General features: G+C 37.8%; 1 long non-coding RNA gene across 3 annotated transcripts; it reads left to right on the forward strand.

The window, feature by feature from the left end:
- On the forward strand, positions 5837–9558 carry LOC104791030. Of its 3 annotated transcripts, none has more exons than XR_768860.2 (3): positions 5837–6206; positions 6712–7571; positions 9248–9558. It is a non-coding gene; the product is annotated as an uncharacterized LOC104791030 (long non-coding RNA). The 3 variants fall into 3 exon arrangements; XR_768859.2 differs by lacking the exon at positions 9248–9558 and adding an exon at positions 7669–7764; XR_768858.2 differs by lacking the exon at positions 9248–9558 and having other exon boundaries at positions 6712–7728.

A 16190-nucleotide genomic window follows, 5' to 3' on the forward strand; every position in this document is an offset into this window, starting at 1 on the left:
GGGGGGGGGGGGGGGGCGACGTTATTCGTTAAGAAGAAGGACGAGAATTTTCGCTTTTGTATTAATTATAGGGCTCTGAACCGGGTCACTGTGAAGAAAAACTACCCTCTTCCCAGGATCAATGAGTTGTTGGATCATTTGAGAGGTGCTACTTGGTTCTCCAAGATTGATTTGGCATCGGGTTACCATCAGTATCCGATAGATGAGGAAGATGTGAGAAAGACTGCATTCAAGACGAGATATGGGCATTATGAGTTTGTGGTGATGCCTTTCGGGTTGACTAACGCGCCAACAACGTTTATGAGATTGATGAACAGAGTATTTCAAGAGTTTCTGGACGTGTCTGTCAGCATTTTCATCGACGACATCCTGGTTTATTCTAAAAGTCTTGAGGAGCATGCAATGCGTTTGAGGACAGTTTTGGAGAAGCTGCAGGAGCAGAAGATGTTTTCTAAGTCGAGCAAGTGTAGTCTCTGGCAGCGTCAAATGGGGTTTCTGGTTCATATTGTTTCTGCAGAGGGAGTTTTTGTAGATCCGGAGAAGATTCCGGCTATCAGAGATTGGCCTAGACAACAAAATGCCACTTAGATCTAGAGTTTTCTGGGTTTGGCAGTTATTATAGGAGGTTTGTACAGGGGTTTGCGAGCAGAGCACGTCCGATGACTAGGTTGACAGGGAAGGATGTTCCTTTTGGTTGGTCACAGGAGTGCGATAAGGGCTTTGCAAGCCTGAATGAGATGCTGACTACTACGCCAATATTGGCATTGCCAGAGCAGGGAGAACTCTATGTGGTTTATACAGATGCATATAGAGTTTGTTTGGGGTGTGTGTTGATGCAGCAGGGGAAGGTGATTGCCTACGCTTCGCGACAGTTGCAGAAGCATGAGGAAAATTATCCTACTCATGATTTGGAGATGGCTGTTGTAGTTTTTGCCCTGAAGATTTGGAGATCTTATCTTTATGGTGCAAATGTGCAGGTGTTTACAAATCATAAGAGCTTGAAGTATATATTCACTCAGTCTGAGCATCCATTTAAGCCGAAGTCTAACTTCGTAAATCTATTTAAACGGAAGTCTCACTTTATAAATCCATTTAAGTCGAAGTCTCACTTCGTAAATTCATTTAAACCAAAGTTTCACTTCGTAAATCCATTTAAGCAGAATTCTCACTTTGTAAATTTATTAAAACCAAACTCTCGCTTCGTAATTCGGAAGTCTTACTTCTTAAACTCGCCAAATTGAAGTTCTAATTCATTGGTCCAGTGAACTCGCTAAACCGAAGTCTTACTTCGTAAACTCTTTTTTTTTAAAGGGGTTTTTACTTCGTGGGTTATCTGATAAACCTGAGTTTTACTTCTTTTTTATGATTTCAGTTAACTTCGTAAACTCCGCAATACAAATCCTTCAGAGTTATAATTCTTTTTCGTAAATTCATTTATTATAGGTCTTCGCAAACTTAAGGTTTCAATCCATCAGTAAGAGGATTTTTTTTTAACTCTGAAAGCAGGAAGATCGAGGTGAAATAAAACTGGTGAACTTGTCAAAAAAAAAATATGTTCAGGAGGGTCACCGCAACCAAAAACTCCCGAACTAAGTCTAAACAACAAAAACAAAAAGGGGGGCGACCTGGCCCAAAACAACCCCTGATTAAAATCATGGGTTCAGCCGTAGCTCCGGGAATCTCAGGAAAAAGATCAAATAGGATCACTTCGGGTGCGTCTGCCTCAAACGTTGTGTTAGCTCAAATAACTTGCAATTCCTGGTCCCGGATTCATCAATTGTGATCTTCAATTGGGGCTCATTGCACAACAGCTCTGGGGGGGGGGGGTGTCCGCCAAGAGGCTGGAAAATGCTGAAAGATCAAAGTCACAGAGGTTTACTTTTGCGACGTCGCACTCGGCTTTCTGTTCATCAGCACATCAGCTCAGCTTCAATATCTTTGATCTCCCTCCTCGAGATATCTTCAACCAACATCCATTTAGTCTTAATTTCAGCAGCTCGGATCAGCGCTGGGGCCAAACGCTCCCTCTCCTCAAAGTGCGTCCTCACATCCGCAATCAAAGGGCGCAAAGTTCATCACAGTGACTGTCGCTGCTCTCTTTGGACCCTCTTGNGGGGGGGGGGGGGTGTCCGCCAAGAGGCTGGAAAATGCTGAAAGATCAAAGTCACAGAGGTTTACTTTTGCGACGTCGCACTCGGCTTTCTGTTCATCAGCACATCAGCTCAGCTTCAATATCTTTGATCTCCCTCCTCGAGATATCTTCAACCAACATCCATTTAGTCTTAATTTCAGCAGCTCGGATCAGCGCTGGGGCCAAACGCTCCCTCTCCTCAAAGTGCGTCCTCACATCCGCAATCAAAGGGCGCAAAGTTCATCACAGTGACTGTCGCTGCTCTCTTTGGACCCTCTTGATCTCGCAGCTATTCCCTGCCTCCAGAAGCTGATTGCGAAGCTCGACCTCTTGTAGTCTGCTTTTGGCAGCCTCCTCACTCTTCGCAGCCTCGTAATAGAGTTCGCCCGCTTTCTTCAGCTTCCCCCTTAGGTCTTTGTTAGCAATCCCAAGGTCCAGCACTTTGATCACATGGGGAGCAGGGGGAGCTGCATTAAATTAACTTGGTTATTCCACCTAAGGCAAATACTCGTAACCATTGTACAAAAGACCCTACTTACCACAGGGTGAGTAGCACTGTTCCTTTGGAGGTAGTTTGCTTGAGAGGCCTCTTGACTCCTTGGCATCCCCGGGCTTCTTCTCGGGAGGTACTCCTTCTCTCGAGCCGGATTTGACCCGTTCATCCCCAAAGGAGCTAGTTCGAGCTTGGGTCTTTTCACGGGAAGAGGAGGAAGACTAAAGCTCTTTCCTCTTCTTTGATTGCTCGACCCGCTGCGAGTTGCTCTCAGTTCGACCGCTATCGGCAGCCGGGGGAGGAACCTCCTTCTCTTTGGATTCATCAGTAGAATCCATGAGGATAGTTAAGGGAGGCCTGGAAGACTCAGAGATCGGAGCCGGGACTTCGTTCACCTCAGGAGCTGGGGAATTAGCGTCTTTTTCCTTTAGCAACAAACATCAACCTTTTCGCCTCCTTCTCGACATTTTAGAGCTCTTTCTTGTAAACCCTTTCTCCCCTGTAGCCCATTGAGGAAGCGTCAAAAACTCCTAGGGGAGATGAGAGAGCGTAAGAACGCTTTCTGAGCCTCACTCCGGATTTTCTGATACTCTCACACGAAAAAGGATCCCTAGCGATCTGACCACTGCAGAATCGGGATAAGTATTCCGCGAAGGTATGAGAGAGTTGGCCTCGCTCGAAGTGAGCTGGAATTGAAACATCAAAATGTCTTAAAAAAAACAACAAAAAACGAACTTATTCATCACACGAGGTGCTCTGTGCTAGCAATTTGAAAAGCCCACTTCTACACGAATGAGCCTGTCAGGTGTCCGAAGGTGAGTTCATTAACCGGAAAAAAGAAAAAAGTTTTCCGTTATTTCTTGTCCTTCTCGGGTAGGTCGTCAAAGGCCTTGATTCTGGAGATTGGTCTAACATAGAGGGTTCACCCCATCTTTACGGTATAGACGTGAAGAAAGTCACTAGAGTCTGGAGGCAAAAGACAGTCCGAACGAAGTTCTGGCACATTTGAGGAAGGGTAAAACCCAGCTTGAACATCATCCGTATGATGAGTTCTGGGAGACAAAAGGACAACCCGCATGCAGAGAAGAACTTCTCAAACGTGCAACAATAGCCAGGTGGAGGATTCTCCAGAAGCTTGGTTTGCCTCTGGGAACCGAATTTCAATCTCTGGGGGAATCCCACACGACACTCTTATCTCTGCTACGTCTTCGTCAGAAAGAATAAACGAGGGATGGGGACCAAAAACCCTAGGGATAAGCGGTTTAGTGGTTTTACTTGGAGTAGACTTTGGAACGGTGTAGATCAATTAGGAAAGGTGGAAATTTTTCCAGCAAACGGCAAGAGCAAAGAAAAAGACGAAAGCGGAAGAATAACAGTAACAAGTTCTGAAAATAAAATAAGAATGAAGAAACTCTACCTTTATAAGCCGAGGAGAGGTGGGGGAGAGCAATGATGACCTGGTGAAACAAAAGGTCGAGGTCATCCTTGATAATCAAACCGACGGGCGGGACCCACTCCTTGTTCGGGAAGGCAAATCCCATCATTATCACGAACAAATCATGAGATTTGAGAAGATTTAGAGTATATTTAGTTTCCCAATGTGTGCAGAGGCACATCAAAAGTCACCCGAACTAATCAGTCCGAGAGACTTGGGGGGGGGCAACTGTTGGTACCGCGGTTAATCACCTCGGTTCGAGGGGTACGTCCATAGTAAATCAGTTGGGCTCGGAAGGGAAAAACAGCCTAGCCCGTCGGACCGAAGAGGCCCAGATTAGGGGGACGAGCTGTTGTTACATCGAGCTAGGAAAGTGATTCTGCAGCTCAGGGATATGGTCAAAGATTCGTATTGTCAGCCATAAGTGGAGAGCGTGATTAACGGATATGGACAGAAAAACTTTTTACAAGCAATAAGAATACAACTTTCCCTTCGCAACAAAATCAATTGTTTAGTAATATGGTAAGCTCCTCCATTCGAAAAACACTCCGGGAAGAGAAGTTCGCTTTCCCATCTCACACCGGTGCGATAGTCCTTTTGCATCATTGTCAAAAAAATTTTATACCCAATCCTTTCATTCTAACTAATAGATTGTTTTATAACTGATTTTATAATAAAATTCTAAGAAAAATAAGATATTGTTAGGAGGAAAAATAAAAGCTTTACCTACTGGATATTGGAATTACTTACCAGATTTTGAGGAAAACTGAAAAAGTAAGCATGGGTTGCCAAAAATAAGAAGAAAGGCAACAATATGTTTAGGTTTAGGTTAAAGGGTAAATAATTTTATTAGTTCACTTTAAATTTTATTAAATAATTAGGGTAAAAAAAAAATATATATATTGAATTTGGGTCGGATATGGTGCAAATGCACTTTTTGCACTCAATCAACGCCAGGGCTGAAAGAGGTTAAACTATATTGCTAACATTTAATGTTTCAATATAACCTTTTTAAAAATGTATGGCTTATATTGTATAATTAGTACTCCTAGTTCTAGACTTCTAGATGATTACTTTATTTTGTTCTTTTTTTTTCTTTTTTGGGCCAATTTGCCCAATAACCAAATTCAAAGACTAATTGAAAGATATAGCTAATTATTTGAAAAAAGTTTAAAAAATAAGATGAAAGTTATAATGAATTACCATTATAGTGTTTTGGATGGTGTGGTGGACCTGGTGCTTGGTGGTGGTGGTGGCGGCCGGCGGCCGATGGTCGGAGTAGGTGGTGGCCGGCGATCGCCGACCAGCGACAGGAGTAGGCGGTGATCGGCGACCAGCGACCGGAGTAGGTGGTGGTCGACAACCAGCGACCGGAGTAGGTGGTGGTCGACAACCAGCGACCGGAGTAGGTGGTGGTCGACAACCAGCGACCGGAGTAGGTGATGGCCGGAGACGGTAGTGTTCAGAGGTAGTGGTAGTCAGAGGTGGTGGTAGACAGTGGCTGAAAGTGGTGGTGGCTTAAGACGGTTTCTAGAAAAGATGATGGCCAGCGGTGGTGGTAATCAGAGGAGGTAGTTGAAGGAGGTGGAAGTTAATCATGCAAAAAGGTTATTTTGGTAATATTTATATAAAATTATTTTGATTTAAAAGGACGTTTTTTGTAAAACTTGTCCCACTATGCTCTTTTTAAAGAAGTTTGGTATATTAGGTTTAACCAAATTGAAATACTCTATTATACTCTTAATTGCAAAACTATAGGATTTTCAAATATACCAATACTCGATTCCATTAATTCATCTTGACAAATATTTCCTAAAATAAATATCAGAAAATATTCTCTCTCTCTCTCGCTCTCTCTCTCTATCGACACAACTTTTTCCCCAAATCAAAATTCCAAATTTTTGTTTATTTGTTATTGCCGATTACAGATCTAGTACAAACTCGTTGATCCCTTGATTCAGTTCTCTGGTTGCTTCACTCATCGGCGACTTCAGTTCTCCGGTAGCTTCACTCACCAGCGATTTTAAACTCCGGTAGTTTTCTTCAACCGGCGACTTCAATCTCCAGCTGCTCCACTCGCCGGCGACTTTAATCTCCAACAACGTCACTCGCCGAAGACTTTAATCTCCAGCAGCTTCATTCATTTGGTAATTCTTACATGCCTCTTTCATTGAAAAATAAATCAGATCTAGCTTGCTGGTAATTTTTTTATCGATTGAGTGGACTTGTGTTGTGGTTCTGTTTTTTGAAATTAAGTTCACATCCATGATTGCTAAAATTTGATTTGGATTTGTATATTAACAACAAGGTATCGTTCAAACCATATCACAACAAGGTATCGTTTTTTTGGATTTGAGAGCCTTATGAAAATAACTTTGGTTTTTATGTATGTCGTCTGTTATTTTTTGAGCCATTTAAAATTTTTGTTTAGTGTTTCTTCATTGATTGTAAACTTAAAAATAGTTTTGGTTAGTATGCTTAATGCTTCATGTTCATCATGTATGAGAATAGTTTTTGGAATAGAGCCGGATTGTTGTTAGATATGTTATTAGCCATAATTCAGAAATTCATGTTTGTAAATTTGAACTTTGTATCTTTCTGAGAATTGGGTTCATACTAATGAATTTCACTTTTCTTAATTTTTTTGTGTAGGTATGGAAACAGAATTTCTAAAACGCCTATTTAGAGATGGATTTGAGCCACAAGTAAAAAAGATAAACAATTCCTATCGAACTTCTATCTTGAGCAAAGTCAAACAAGCATTGCCTATACAGTACGAGCTAGTGAAGAAAGATCATGTCTTTTCACATGTGTTTGCACTCTACGAAGGGTTTAGGGTATTCAGCGCGGTTGATACACAATATGATGTCTAGGCAATTGGTTACAAAGAAAAAAAAAGAGAGATATGGTTTGTGTTTGGAGGGAAACAACTCAGATTTTCAATGCAAGAATTTCATGTTGTGGCTGTGCTCAAATGCATTGATGATTTTAGTTGTGATTTAGAGAATTGAAAAGACGATGGTGGGTTTTGGAGCAAATTGATGAAGAGAAAAGGTACGACGATTAGCATTAAGAGCTTGGTAGATGTGCACTTACCTTTAGTTCACACATGGAATGACGTAGATAAAATCCGCTTGGTGTATATTTTTGTGATAGCTGGGTTGGTTATGGCTAAGGATGAGAAAAAGTATATTCCACTCAAAGACATCCAGATGGTAATGGATCTTGATAAGGTGATGACTTATCCTTGGGGTCTTAAAGCTTTTAAAATTCTAGTTAAGTCTATCATAGAAAGAAGAGAAGATTTGAAGAAGATCAACAGCTACGCATTAGATGGTTTCTCATATGCATTTCAAATATGAGTTATGGAGGCGATTCCAGACATTGGAAAGTTGTTGGGAGAAAAGATTATCAAAGAATTTACAGAAGCTCCTCGATGTTCTAATTGGAAAGGTGCAACCAAAGTATCATATGATGATATCATCCAAATAGAAAGTACATTTGGACCAAAGGTATTTTCTTTCCAAAACCAACTGTTATCACATGTTTTTTTGTTAATAATAGTTGATGTCATTGTGTAATCTTAACTTATAACTCCTTTTTTTTTAGGATTTTGTTTATCCATACATTTCTCTTACTGAAGATTTTGACATTGTTGATTCCATTGAATTTTTATGGGCTGACGAAACTAGCGATGGTGAAGTAGATAATTTGAAGAGGAATCGTCTCCAAAGTCCCTAAAACTAAATCGAAAATCTCAAAACTCCCCCATCTAATTAAAATTTATTTTTGATTTATTTAAAATCCGAAAAATTAGTGTTTTACTCTCTTACCCTACAAAAATAAGAAAAATTACAAAGAAAACTAGGGTTTTATCCACCCACCCATAACAAAATCGGATCTAACCCAATCTCCTCTCTCTCTCCCCTCTTTCTAACTCGATTAAATCCCTAAATTAAAAAAGAAAATACAAACCGCTCGTTCTCCTTCATCGTTTGTCTTCATACTTGATAACGAGGATGGTAAGAACAAGGTGGGGGAAAAAAAACACTAAGATCACACAAGTAGAAGAAGGAGAGGAAGATTCGCAAGCGGTGGTAAAAGAAGGAGGAGAGAAAGATTCAAAATCGGTGGTAAAAGAAGGGTTCGGAACCGTTGGTACAAGGAGGAGATAATCCGGTGGTAGAAAGAGGTTTTGAATCCGGTGGTTGAAGAAGAGGGAGAGAGGGATTCCAATGCGGTCGTAGAAGAAGGAGCTAACGAAGAATCCCTCTTTCCAGAATCAAGTAATCGAGATGAAGTTTAAGGAGATAACGAAGAATCCCTCTTTATGGAATCAAGTAGTTCGAGCTGGGAACAAACTCAAGAAGAAGTAGAAGCCGAAGTGAGAGCGAGACCATCGACTCAATANCCACCCACCCATAACAAAATCGGATCTAACCCAATCTCCTCTCTCTCTCTCCTCTTTCTAACTCGATTAAATCCCTAAATTAAAAAAGAAAATACAAACCGCTCGTTCTCCTTCATCGTTTGTCTTCATACTTGATAACGAGGATGGTAAGAACAAGGTGGGGGAAAAAAAACACTAAGATCACACAAGTAGAAGAAGGAGAGGAAGATTCGCAAGCGGTGGTAAAAGAAGGAGGAGAGAAAGATTCAAAATCGGTGGTAAAAGAAGGGTTCGGAACCGTTGGTACAAGGAGGAGATAATCCGGTGGTAGAAAGAGGTTTTGAATCCGGTGGTTGAAGAAGAGGGAGAGAGGGATTCCAATGCGGTCGTAGAAGAAGGAGCTAACGAAGAATCCCTCTTTCCAGAATCAAGTAATCGAGATGAAGTTTAAGGAGATAACGAAGAATCCCTCTTTATGGAATCAAGTAGTTCGAGCTGGGAACAAACTCGAGAAGAAGTAGAAGCCGAAGTGAGAGCGAGACCATCGACTCAATGGTAAGTTTGGATTCGTATGAACATGTAAAATAAATAAAACTAGTTGGAATTGCTCTTGATGTCTCTCGGAATCAAATTTTTGTGGTATATAGAAGTATAACTACGAACTAGTATTTTGTTATACTGGAATAACTAGGTAGAACTAGTGTGTAAAACTAGAATAACTAGGTAGAACGAAGAGTCTTAATATGAATTTCTGAAACAATATAACTTGATAATACTTGGTATAACTATTTGTTGCAGGAATCCTCCTCCTCGACACCACTATAGCCTCTTAGAATTTACTTCCCCTCAAGTGAGTACAACAAGAAAATCAAGTATCGACGAGGTGTAATATCCATGAGATGATGTTGGTACAAGACATTGGTAAGAAGAAAAAGAAGGGTGTTAAACCGACTGCCGTGGAGGAAGACACCAATAACCGTAGTAAAAGAGTCTTTACAAGGTCATGGACATGTAGAACTAATTTTGTGGGTGTTTGGATGTTCTTCTTATTTCTATTTGTAGAACTACTTGTAAAACTTTGTTGGATTCATATTACTTTTTGGAATTTAGTTGTGTGCAACTGCAATTACTATGTAAAACTAATCTTTTTTTTTTTTGTTTTGGATTTTGTCCTGTACAACTGGAAATATTAGGTAAAACTAATCTGGAATTTTGGGATTTTAGAAAATATGAGATTTTCAACATTTTTGATTTTTGTGGGGAAAAAAATAAAAATAAAAATCCGAAATGTATTTCCACGTGTGTAATATGTGTGTTCACACCTAGTGTTCACACATAGTTTTACCCAGTATAGTAGTTGTACCATACTTGTAAATAGTTCTACTTTTAGGTTTTTTCCATTTAATTAGTTTTACACACTCTTAAAATTATATTTTTTTAGTTTTACAGTTGATTAAATTCTATTAACATATAATTATGAATGTTTTATGCATTCAAATGTTTAAAACAAATATTTATGCAACTTTTTCATCTTTAGTTGGTTATTATTTACAAACTGACCTTAAAAGTATAAGGAATATATTGTGTTGAGTCTTTCATAACAACATAATTTTGCAACTTCTTTCTTATTACACATTGTAACATTTTTTCTAAAGTTTACGAAGACAGTAAGTATATTAAGTACTTTTCGTTTAGGTTTTGTTAAAAAAAACATAATTGTTATACATGTTTTTCCTTAGTTATACCAGTATTACCATGTTGCCAAAAAAACTAGTATATAAATATTACATTATTGAAATCAGTTTGTAATTGAGAAATATGTGTCTTTGCAATCCTTCGAACTTGTAAACCACATTTACAGATTTTTATTGAACAAAAAATGGCATTAGGCCCGATTTTATCATCCTTTGAGTGGAACTTGTCATAATTCTTGTGTCTGCTCTCCGCACTTGCTTAAACAGCTCCGAAATAGTGATGACCTCCACAAACAAAATACACCTACGGTTCTCATTATCAATGGATGTTAGATTAGATAAACACATAGCTCCTTATCATCATAAATAGTAAATTGTTCATTATATCCCACATATGTCTTCAACATTAAACTATCCATGTGACCTTAACAATCTAAATGTATTTTGACATTGTTGCTCATTGTATCCTACAAATACAATACCAAAAAAAAAAAACTCAGTCTGTAATACTAGTTATACTACATTTATCAGTAGTACCAGTTTTACTACATTTACCATTAATACTACAAAAGCTCAAATTGGATGATTTCGGGTTCTATTCTACAATCTACTACAACTCAACCACTGAAATTCATTTGTTATCAATTTAAAGGCTCAATCGACCCATAAGCTATGGTAAACAGCCAATGTGAATTGCATAATTGCATAATTGCATAATCAAATCTATAAAACACCCAAGAGAAAAACCAATTCAATCAACTATTGTTAGATTATTTTGTTGAAGAAGGTATCTGGATTTTGAAGAAGAGCTCGATGCAGCTCCATAGTCGCGAAGAAACGGCGGCGATGGAGAGCTCTGGCGATGAAACAGCAGCGGTGGAGAGTTCCGGCGAAGAACGGCGGCGAGAGAGGAAGAGAGGATCGAGATCTATATTTTTTTCTTGTTTTTTGTTTTTAATTAAAAAATGAAAGAATAGAAGGAAGGGTATTTTAGTCAGAACATATTTCATTAAATAAGAAAGGGGTATAGAGAATAAAGAGGGAGATAAGAGATTTGTTTTACTCTAAGAGGGAGTTTTGAGATGTTTACTCTAATTTGAAAGCTAAGATCAGCGTTGGAAATGATTTTTGAGACCATATTTGGGGAACTGTAAAAGTTGATGATGTGGATGGTGAACATATTCAAGAAAAAGATGACGTTGGCAGTGAGGTTTGCGAAGAAAATCAAGGGTCTAGTTTATCGAAGAGTGGTGAGGGTACGCAAGCTGGTTATGATGAAGTGTTAGGTTGTAAGAGGACGAGACAACCTGATCATGATGCCGAGAGGAGGAAAAAGAAACTGCTCTATGAGCGAGCAGCAACAACACAGTGAGCCACAACCGATGAACAAATGAAGTCTTTTATTAGTGTGTTTGAGACTTGTTTCTCGAGTTTTGAGAAGAAGGTTGACAGTCGATTGGAAAAACTAGAAAAGGATGTCCCAATGTTGATGGATACTATACCTTCAGCTGGAATTACAATAAGCACAAGAGCCACGGTTGAGCAACCATCAATTCCAACAGAAAAGAAGAGTAAATTTGTGGTACGTAAGACTTAAATCTTTATGCTATGTTTGTGGTTTTTTTCTATTAGTCTCTAAAAGAATATGTAATTGGATATGTATGTACGTGGGTGTAATAATAAGTGTTAATATTTTTGTTAAACTTTTTGTATGGATAGGATGAAACGTTTTTAGTTGATGATCTTTTCACTCATCATAGTGAAATAGATCTTAATTTGGATTCACAAGAATTTTTACAAAAATCAGTAGGACACCTATCTCAAAAAGTAGATGTACTTGAGTTTGATCCTACACAGAATGTATTGTGCAAAGATAACTTCAAAAACTGAGTCCTCGAAACGCGGGTGAAACTGACAAGGATTCTGTTTTGGTGTTCGTTTCTGATTATCGATTCGATGCTTTTGCAGCGTGGCATAGAACAAGGGGGTAAGTTGTTCAATTATATTTTTCCTATAATTGTTACAGAGTTATGCTCTTTTGATGCTTATGCACAATGTATTCTTTTTGCAGAATGATTAAGTTGGGTCCAAGTGTAATTAATGATGAATTACTAAGTCGAGTTATGACAAGCAACGTTTGGCTTCGGAATGACGTATGTTTCAATATTTTTTGTTAGTAATGGTATGTAATACTTAAATATTGTTTATTATGTGCAAAAATGTTTTTTGTCAATTATTTTTTTTCCAGGAAATAGATGTTATGATGTATATATTCCGTGAGAATACATCTTTAGGCCGAATGAAGTCAAATCGTGTTGGCTTCATGAATTGTATGTTTAGCATGCAAATCAAAAATGAATATTTGAAGTTTAGAGAAAGTAAAAAAGGCCACAAGTGGGATTCTATGATCTTGGGTTATGCCAACGGTGAATTGCCTTCTCATGGAAAGACATGAAAGAAATGGGCATTAGACTTCGACAGAGTTTACGCTCCTGTCTTCGTCAATGATAATCACTGGATATCTTTGTGCATTATTTTTGGCCTAAGAACAGTTAAAGTTTTTAATTGTTCTGGTCACACCCACATAAATCATGTGGATCCATTTGCAATCATCATTCCTCGAATTGTTAAGGAAATTGAGACAAAAGCCTACGGTAAATATCTACATGTAGCTCCATGTTCTATCATTTTTGCTTTGGTGCCACCAAATCTTAATAAGTCATGTTGTGACTGGGGAGTGTATGCGCTTAAATACATAGAGTGTCATATGCTTAACCTAGATATGAGTTTGATTGACGATGACAACATTAAAAAAGCTCGTGTGAAGATTACAGTTGATTTGTGGGAAGCAGCATCTGATCTTGTGTTCATTGATCGAATGGAAAAGTATAAGCCTCCATATGTTTCGCCTCATATTATAGACCTTGGTTAAATTTTTTGTTTTTCTAGGATTATTTTTGTTTCATGTTGATCTTTTATATTGACGTTGATGTAGTGACTTTATTTATTTATTGCTTATTGACATTATCATTTCTTTATTTATTTGGTTGTACATAGTTATATCAAACACGTCTTCTCTATGTACGGATTAAGTCAAATACAACGTTGAAGAAAACTGTTAATTTAAAATTCACACATTCCAATAACATTCACCAGAAACATAAGAAAATAAGATCAAGATAGAGACGAAGAAGACGACATTATAAAGTCTCAAAGATTTGTAGTGTCATGCTTCTAAACCTCCATTTTATTTGGTATCCATTTTACTAACAAGACCAGCCTGAGAAGAAAAAAACAATATTGAATGTTAAATTAAAGAAATTCAAATATTAATATGAAATGATGTCTGAATTTTTTAAGTTGTTGCACAAATCGATTATTAGATTGCATTTTCACATGTCGACCTATTGTGACCTTCTTTACCACAACGGCCACACTTACACCTCTTCGCTCCTTGTGAAGATCTTATCTTTTCTTCCACTGTCTCGTATCTTCTTTTTCTTCGCCTACCAGCTCCTCTTCTTGTCTAAGGTGGTACAATTTTTACATCACTAACAGATTCGGGAACACGCCATTCATCTTCAAGAACACCAATAGGATTAATGGTTTCCTCATACAATGATTTCCATGCAGAAGTGGTAAACAGATCATCAACGTATGAGTACAAATCTTTTCCACTGCTAAAAGATGCTTTGATGGCGTGTCTACAAGAAATTTTTCCTATCTCGAACTTTCCACATGAACAAGTCATCTTCTCCAAATCAACAATATAGTCTACTCCTTTACCTTTAATCTGCAATCTGAATTGAGAAATAGGATAACCTTTAAAGTTTTCAGCTTTCTCTATTCTTCTAGAAATCTTGTTCTCCACCTCAATGGTTAAATGGTCATTCTGCTGCGCACTTAATGCCATACGCTCATAAAACCAGTGGGTTAGCATTTCTCTAATGCTATCTAACAGAGGAATTATTGGATACTCTCTCGGTGATCTCAAAGCTGAATTTATTGATTCAACAGGTTTGTTGGTGTTAATGTCATATCTATAACCAGGAATATGACATCGAGCCCACTTTGTCACATCGACATCCTCTAGATAACTTCCAATCGCCAGACTGATATTGCAAATTTCTGCAAAATGTTTCTTAAATTCAGCAACTCTATACGCTTTTGAAGCTTTTGCAACACGACCAGCCATACCTCTTCCTATAAAATTTGTTACCACATTACCTATCAAGTGATGGATGCAAATACCATGTTTAGCAAATGGGTAGATTTTTAGAATCATTTTCCCAATCGATATATGTCGATCTGACACAAAAGGTAAATCTTTGTCATCCGCAATAACAACCTTAAGCTGCATTAGAAACCACTCCCACGAACAATCATTCTAAGAATCAACAATCCCAAATGCAATTGGATACAAACTAGAGTTACCATCTATGGTCGTAGCAACTTGTAGAACTCCTTTGTATTTGCTCTTTAAAAACGTTCCGTCAACTACAATTACGTTCCAAATTTTCTTGTAGAACCCTCTTACTGATTGACCAAATGAAATGAATAGATACTTGAATCCACCATCACAATCAATTTCATAATTTGTATGCGTACCAGGATTCGCCTCTTTTAGCATGTGCTAGTATTTTGGTATCTTACCAAAACTTTTCTCTGGGATTCCTCTTACTTCGTTAACTGCATACTCACGAGATTCCCAATCTTGGGAATAAGTTAGCTCACATCCATTATGTGTACGCATAATATTAATGATCTCATTGGGTTTAGGCCCCTCCTTGACACCCTCATAATTATGTTTGATGAGATTCCTGATTGTTCTTGCTAAAGTTGTCCTACCAAATTTCTTTTTCCTTGAAGGAGCACATGTATGGTTACCCACATACTTGTTGATTTTCCAATATGTAGACCCTTCTAAGCACTCAGCATGAACACGCCATTTGCAAACATTATCAATACAGCGTAGACACCATAATCTTGTATCAGATTTTGTAACTCTGTAATCGAAGTTATACTTCATCGCAAATTTTTTTAAACTTGCCTGTAAAGCTTCCTTGCTTTTGAAATATTGCCCCTTATTTACCATATAATCAACCATCATAGATCTAGCACCAGCTTCAGCGTCCTACGAAGTTAAAGTTACAATCATTCGATTTTGCTTTGCTCACAGATTTTGGCGGTTTTTCACGCAGAAGACCTTCAACGTCTGTCACTTGAATCGCTTGGTTCCTTATTCAAATCAATATTGCTTCTATCATTCATGGTGACTTTAAACCTCACACACAACCGTATGTTGTTCTTCATTTTCCAATAAGCTACAAAAAAATTTACTTGGCGATCATTCATCATAACAACCGGAGGAGAATCAACACTGAGATCAAAGGGTAAATAACTGAATTCCACATCAACCATATTTTGTTGTATTTCGTAGTTTTCCAAAACCATCATTTTTATCTCTTCAAGAGTTGAATTGGCTTGAAAAGTAAGAAGTCTCCCACGTTTTTCTTCATCAACAATAAATCTCCATTCATTTTGGCCGATACATCTCCATATACCACATGTGACACAAATTTGCAACATATTGCAGAATGAACTCTTGAATGAAAGAACAAAAATTTAGGTTAACAAGTACAGAAGCGTAGGAAAATAATGAAAAGAATGAAAAAATCTCCCAAGTATTTTAACCTGATCGGTTAATAATGTTATCATATCACGTATTCTAAACGTGTTAGAATGTAATCTTAAGAATATATATGATTTGCATAATTTCGGGATTACGTAAATATTTTGTTTCCTTTAATTTAGGATTCAGTTTACTTGTTTAACATAATTGTAAACTGTGTAGAATAGACTTTCTAAATAATGAAGAACATAGAGTTAAGTGTAGAATCAGTGTTCTAATTTTTGTAGGACACATGATAAAATGTAGATTTCATATTCTGACTTTTGTAGAATATGTATAAAGTGAAGAAAACAAATTCTAACATTTGTAGAACATAGAGTTATGTGTAGAATATATATTCTACTTATAGTAGAAC

Source organism: Camelina sativa, chromosome 6 (genome assembly GCF_000633955.1).
Source record: "Camelina sativa cultivar DH55 chromosome 6, Cs, whole genome shotgun sequence".
Classification (NCBI taxonomy): Eukaryota; Viridiplantae; Streptophyta; class Magnoliopsida; order Brassicales; family Brassicaceae; genus Camelina; species Camelina sativa.